We start from the raw sequence: 5433 nt of genomic DNA, 5'->3' as shown, positions 1-5433 counted from the left end.
GGCCTCTGTCTTCTGCTACTCTAACAATACTGGATCCTCACTGGAACTGCTCTGGGATATCTTGTTGTTGCTCTGTGTCGTGAAGATCCTCCAGCATTGGATCTGTACAGCTGGCCCCTTCATGCACTCTAGCAGTTCACAATGGAGTAGAGGTGGGGTGGGCCAATTCAAAGTCCTAAATCTGTGTCTAAGCAGGGATCACTCTTCCAGGAGTTACAGCTAATGAGGGACATGGCCAGTGTCCCACTCTCATGACCCCAGGGCCAGCTTCCTGCCTGTCATAGTTGGTGAGGAACAAGGCAGAAGAGGCAAACATATTCCCCTCATCTACACTGTGACCCAGTAGACAAGAGGCAGGGCTAGGTATACTCACGCCCTAGGGGAAAGCTCATCTATAACCCTCACATCCAAGGCTAGCTCTACTGTGCTGTCCAGGGAAGGCGCTGGGCCCAGTCTCCCCTGGAGTACTGTGCTGGTAACAGGTAGGGACAGCTGTCCTGTTCTCATGACTCACAGACAGTTCTTCAGCCTGCTGTAGGTGGCAAGGGGTCAGGGATCTCTCCCTCACCCATTCTGCCACATGGCAGACAAGTTGCGGGGGCCAGCTCTCCCACACTCACATTCTCAGGGCCGGCTCACCCAAGCCCCCACCACCAGTAAGAATAGTTCTGCTGCTCTCGTGACCCCTTCAGGGCCAATTCTCCTACCTGTCAGAGGTGGTGAGGAGTGAGGAGGGGGAAGGACCTCCTCGTCTCCACCACATGGTAGGGGCACACTGATACCCTTGGGTTAGGTTCACCCACGTTTCATGCAATGTGGGGGGGTGGGAGACAGGGGTGTTGGCAGTCTCCCAAGTACTGCAACTGGCTAGGGCTGGGTCAGCTCTTCTGCTCTTATGCCCCCGGGCCAGCTTTCCCACAATGCCCCGGTGGGGGGTGGGGCAAGTTCTGGACATCAATTTGTCCCTGGGTAACAGCCCAGACCAGGCTATACCAAATGTCTGCCTGGCCTTTGGTGACAACAGACCCCTGCTACTGCAGGGCCACAGACCCAGACGTGGCCCCTGGTGACAGCATAGGCCAGAACACCACCATGGTCCCAGGTGGCATCACCGACTACTCATATATCAGGCTGTCCCTCACTACCCTCAGATCTCCAGTTCTGCCTCTCTTCATTGTGCCCACATCCTCCTGTTTCTCTTTCTCTTCCATTTCCCTACCACTTACTTGCTCCTCTTAGTGGTGCCCTGTTACTAAGTGTCTGGGTGGCAAGGGGAGACTCTTAGGAGTGGTCTCAGGAGTGCTATGACCCACTTGTATATTATGGCCCTGGGCAGGGGTCATATCAGACATGTTTTCCCCCAACCCTGAGTCTGCGCTGCGCCAGACTGATGGTCATCTCAGGCTTGCTCCCTGTCTGGGGATTCCATAGCTCCAGTCCGGTGCGTCTCGGGTTTGCTCCTCGCCTGGCCCGTCTAAATGGTCTCTTGCAAGGATCATCTGCGTTGGGTTCACTCCCGCCCAGGGCCTCTGGTCCCAGGCAGGGATCTTCTAGTTCCCGCTTGTTCCTCATCCTGGGAGCCTGTCTGGTCCTGCCCGGCACCAGACTGGTGGTCATCTCAGGCTTGCTTTTTTTCAGATGTTGACAGGTCAGAACACTGAGCATAGACATCGTCTCTCTCCTCTCTGCCACCTGCTGACGCACATGTGACACAGCAGCCACATCTGCAGTGCCTCTAGGGGCAGGCTCTTTCCCGGTGTTTTCTGTTTGCTTTCTCTTTAATGATACCTGCATTTCTCTTTTCTAAGGAGAAAGAAAATATCCTTATGATGAGCTAGTTTTACTGCATTGTTCACAGGACGCAGGTGCTAGCCAGGGACACGCCATTTTGAAAAATCTCCGTTTTGATTGAACTGTGACAATTCTGGTCACTGCAATGATTTCGTTTCCAGAACTATAGGAACATGTCTTCACCCACCTGCCCTCCACAGGAACGGCAGGTCAGGAAGAGACCTCATGGACCATCTGACATTCTGTAACTGAGTGCTCACTGGTCATCCCCAACATCAGAAAACTGTGAGAGAAAAAGAAAAACTTTCCAGTCCACTCCCCCACCTCCCTCCTCTGAACTCTCTCAGAAGGGACCCCCACACTACAGAGTGGGCCTGATTGTTCCTTAAAGAACCCAATTACTGCTGTCTGCCTGTCAGCTAATGGCATTAATCTCCTCTGATTGATGCCTTATTTAAAAAAAAAAAAGAAAAGAAAAAGAAATCCTATCACAATGTCCCCCTCAAACCCCACACCCAAAACCTTCACTGAGGTCTGTAGCTCACCCCCAACCCCTGCCCATTTTAACCGTTCTGTGTTGAGCCCTTTCTGTGTGCCTCCCTGTGACTCCTTCGTGACTCAATTCTAGAAATGAGATCCGGGATCCTACCCAAGACGTGTGTCCAACACAATTTTCAGAAAGTAAAAGTCCATTGAAAACGCAAGCATTTACACGGTCGCCCACAGCATTTGCCTGCTGTGCAGTCAGCCTGTGCGTTGAAGATGCCGCCATGTGGGATTGTGGTCCGGTGGGCTTCTCTGCCAGCAGGTGAGGACAAGTCACACAGGAAGAAGAGAAAACGATGAGCCCAGTGACCCACTCCCTTTCTCCATGTGCTCACAGGCCTGAGACCCAGGCACATCTTCCTTCCCTACCCCAACTGCTGTTGCTCACCCACAGCTCACGAGGATAAGGGTCAGGCCGGAGCCAACAGCTCTAAGACGCAGCCTGTCCTGCCACTCAGAGAGAGAGCCCTGCTGGTGCTCCCTGCTTAGTCTCCCTGTGGGCTCATTTTGACAACCAGAGCTTAGTATGTTTCCAACATGAGCGCAAGCCTGAAGAACAAGAAGGAGAAGTCCAGGAGAGGTTCCGGGCAGGAGATAAAGAAAGTGCAGCTGAGCTCAGAAGGCAGAGCTGAGAGCTGTCCCTAGAAGCTGCAGGAAAAGAGGAGAAGGAAGAGGAAGGTGAGGTCAGGGGTGACAGGAAGGGTCAGGAAAAGAGAAAAGGCTCTTGGATAACAGACTTGGCAGGGACTCTTGGCTCCTTCATTTCGGCTATCAGATTCAATATTTCCCAACATTAGAATAGCCCCCCTTCCCCTGGATTGGAGGAGAGAGAACCTAAAGATGGGCCAGCCACATGGGAAAGAGATTGTAGTTTGTCTGACCAGTTCACAGGGGAGGGGGCCACCTGCAGGAGAGTGATGCATCACGGATGGTCAGATCTTCTCAACCAGGACTCCTCAGAGATGAGTAACTCCAGCCTCTGCTCTAGCCTAAGCCTCATACCAGGCTCCCAAGGATAGACTACAGGGGTTGGGGGGATGTGACCACATTGAATAAATCTCTTTTTTATTTGTTTACTCTTAATTTGACTTTTTAAATTAGTTTATTCAAGAGAGGAACATGTCCACCAGGTTTGTTGGGGCACAGACTGTGACCCTAAGTCTAGTTAGAGCTGGAGCCAGCACATCCATGTATCATGCTTATGAAAATCAGTCTATCTGGGGCATTGTGTCTGTGTATCTGTGTCTGTGTTTCTGTGTGTGTATTTATCCCTCTCTCCTGCTGAATGCAGGCACGTGGGTGCGTGCACACACACATACACACATAAACACACACAAACACATACACATGTGTGTGTGCACAAGTTTGTGCTTACCCACACAAATGTGCACATGCAAACAAACACATACATACCCAAACACTGCATGCACACGAGAATAAAGATGAAGCATCAGATTCAAAACTAAACAAGCAAATTAATATTTACTTAAACTGAGCAACCAAGCCATAATAAACTGTGGGTTTTTAAAAGCCAACAATTTGCCAACAGCGGTGTGGAACTGAAGCAAATCCCACTGCACGCTGATGTCTCCTGGCTTCATCCCCTAAGCTCTTTGGGGCACATCACCGCCACCACACTGCCTGAGCATTCTCAGAAGAATAGAAAACAAGGCCAGGCTCTCCTGCAGACAGCCCCTCAGAACCGGTTTCTGTCATCCACCCTTCCAAGTGTCTTTCACCTTCAGACTGTGCTGCAGATGACGTCATGGGAACTTTCAGAGCTGCTGTCAGGTTAGGGAAATGCTCTGTCAAGGATCCTTTCTATGTGCACGGTGAGATCTGAGGGCACAGCAGGTTCTCTTTGCTCTTTCTAATCCTCATTAATCTTGTGAATCGACAACGCTCATTAGCTGTAGCACTTGGGGCCCGGAAAGGGGCTTTGGAGAGCCACGGCCCTCTAATATAGGTTTCTTTAGGCTTTGGGAAAGCCACCTGCCTCTGGAAGGTTCTCGTGGGATGGGGTGTTGGGCTGCACTTGGGCTACTGCAGGGCAGAGAAGTGCAGGTTATGGGAGTCACAGGGAGGCTCCGGGAGATCATAGCAGGGAGACAAGATGACAAACGGACATCTTGAGTGTGGCTTGTGCAGACCTGGGAGAAGAAAGGGGGTGATCCTGAGTGACTAAGGTCAGGCTCGCTGCCTTCTGGCTTTCTTTCTCCATGTTCTCTTTGGACTGAGGCCTGAACACGTGCCTTGCCTCCCCTCACACCGGAAGCAATCACCCACCCAGAGCTGACAGTCACACAGTGCTACCTACCTCAGCTTTCAGCGGGAGCAGAGCTGACAAGAACAGGTTGACCTCCCTGTGGGCTATCTGCAAGGTGAAGCCCTAAATAGCCTTTGGGCTACAGGCTGGTATGCAGGATGTGCTGAGAATTCAAGGACAGAGGTCTACCGGAGACCAGGAACCCAGAGGAAAAGTGGCCAAGGGTGAGGAAGAAGGGTGGGTTAGCTGAGGCTGGGAGAGCATTCTGCGCTGCAGAGGAATGCGCTGCCTGAGGCACCTGCTGGCCTGGAGGCTTGCCGCCCTACCGGAGAGCTGCTGCAGCAGAGTCCTCACCACTAGTCATCAGAATAGCCTACAGGATGACGGGCAGCTGTACTGAGAGTGTGGGATGGCTATGAGATCGATGAGTTCGAGGCTAGCCCTGAGCCCCCCAGAGGAGTTCAAGGCTAGCCCCGAGTCTCAGAAATTCTTTCTAAAGACTCTTATCATTGAAAATGGCAAACACAAAAATAGCTTCATTTCTAGTTGTACCGACATGGGGTTTGCTACTCACGCCCTGCACCTGCTTTGTTTAGAGCCCTGCTCTGTGGTCTCCAGGTCCCCTGCCTTGGGTCTATATCCCTAAGCCTTGAATCTCACACTAAATAGTTTGGGAAGCTATGAATAGGGAGCAGAGAGTGACACCTGCATGTTAGAGTCAGTGGAGACAGGGATGAGGCAGGGGGATGAAGACAGCCAGGGGTTGCTGGGCAAGGACAGGGAAGAAGGTTTGGAGAGGACCTCAAGCTCAAGGATGCTAGGATGACATC

At 51.8% G+C, this 5433-nt stretch overlaps 1 non-coding gene across 1 annotated transcript; it reads right to left on the bottom strand.

Annotated features, from left to right (window-relative positions):
• Positions 1–1614: 1614 nt before the first annotated feature.
• LOC120103298 (small nucleolar RNA SNORA17) lies at positions 1615–1746 on the bottom strand. Its single transcript, XR_005505374.1, has one exon. It is a non-coding gene; the product is annotated as a small nucleolar RNA SNORA17 (small nucleolar RNA).
• Between the last annotated feature and the right edge of the window lie 3687 nt (positions 1747–5433).

This window comes from Rattus norvegicus, chromosome 5 (genome assembly GCF_036323735.1).
Source record: "Rattus norvegicus strain BN/NHsdMcwi chromosome 5, GRCr8, whole genome shotgun sequence".
Classification (NCBI taxonomy): Eukaryota; Metazoa; Chordata; class Mammalia; order Rodentia; family Muridae; genus Rattus; species Rattus norvegicus.
Note: the sequence above shows the minus strand (reverse complement) of the source record. Positions and strands in the feature narration are given on the sequence as shown.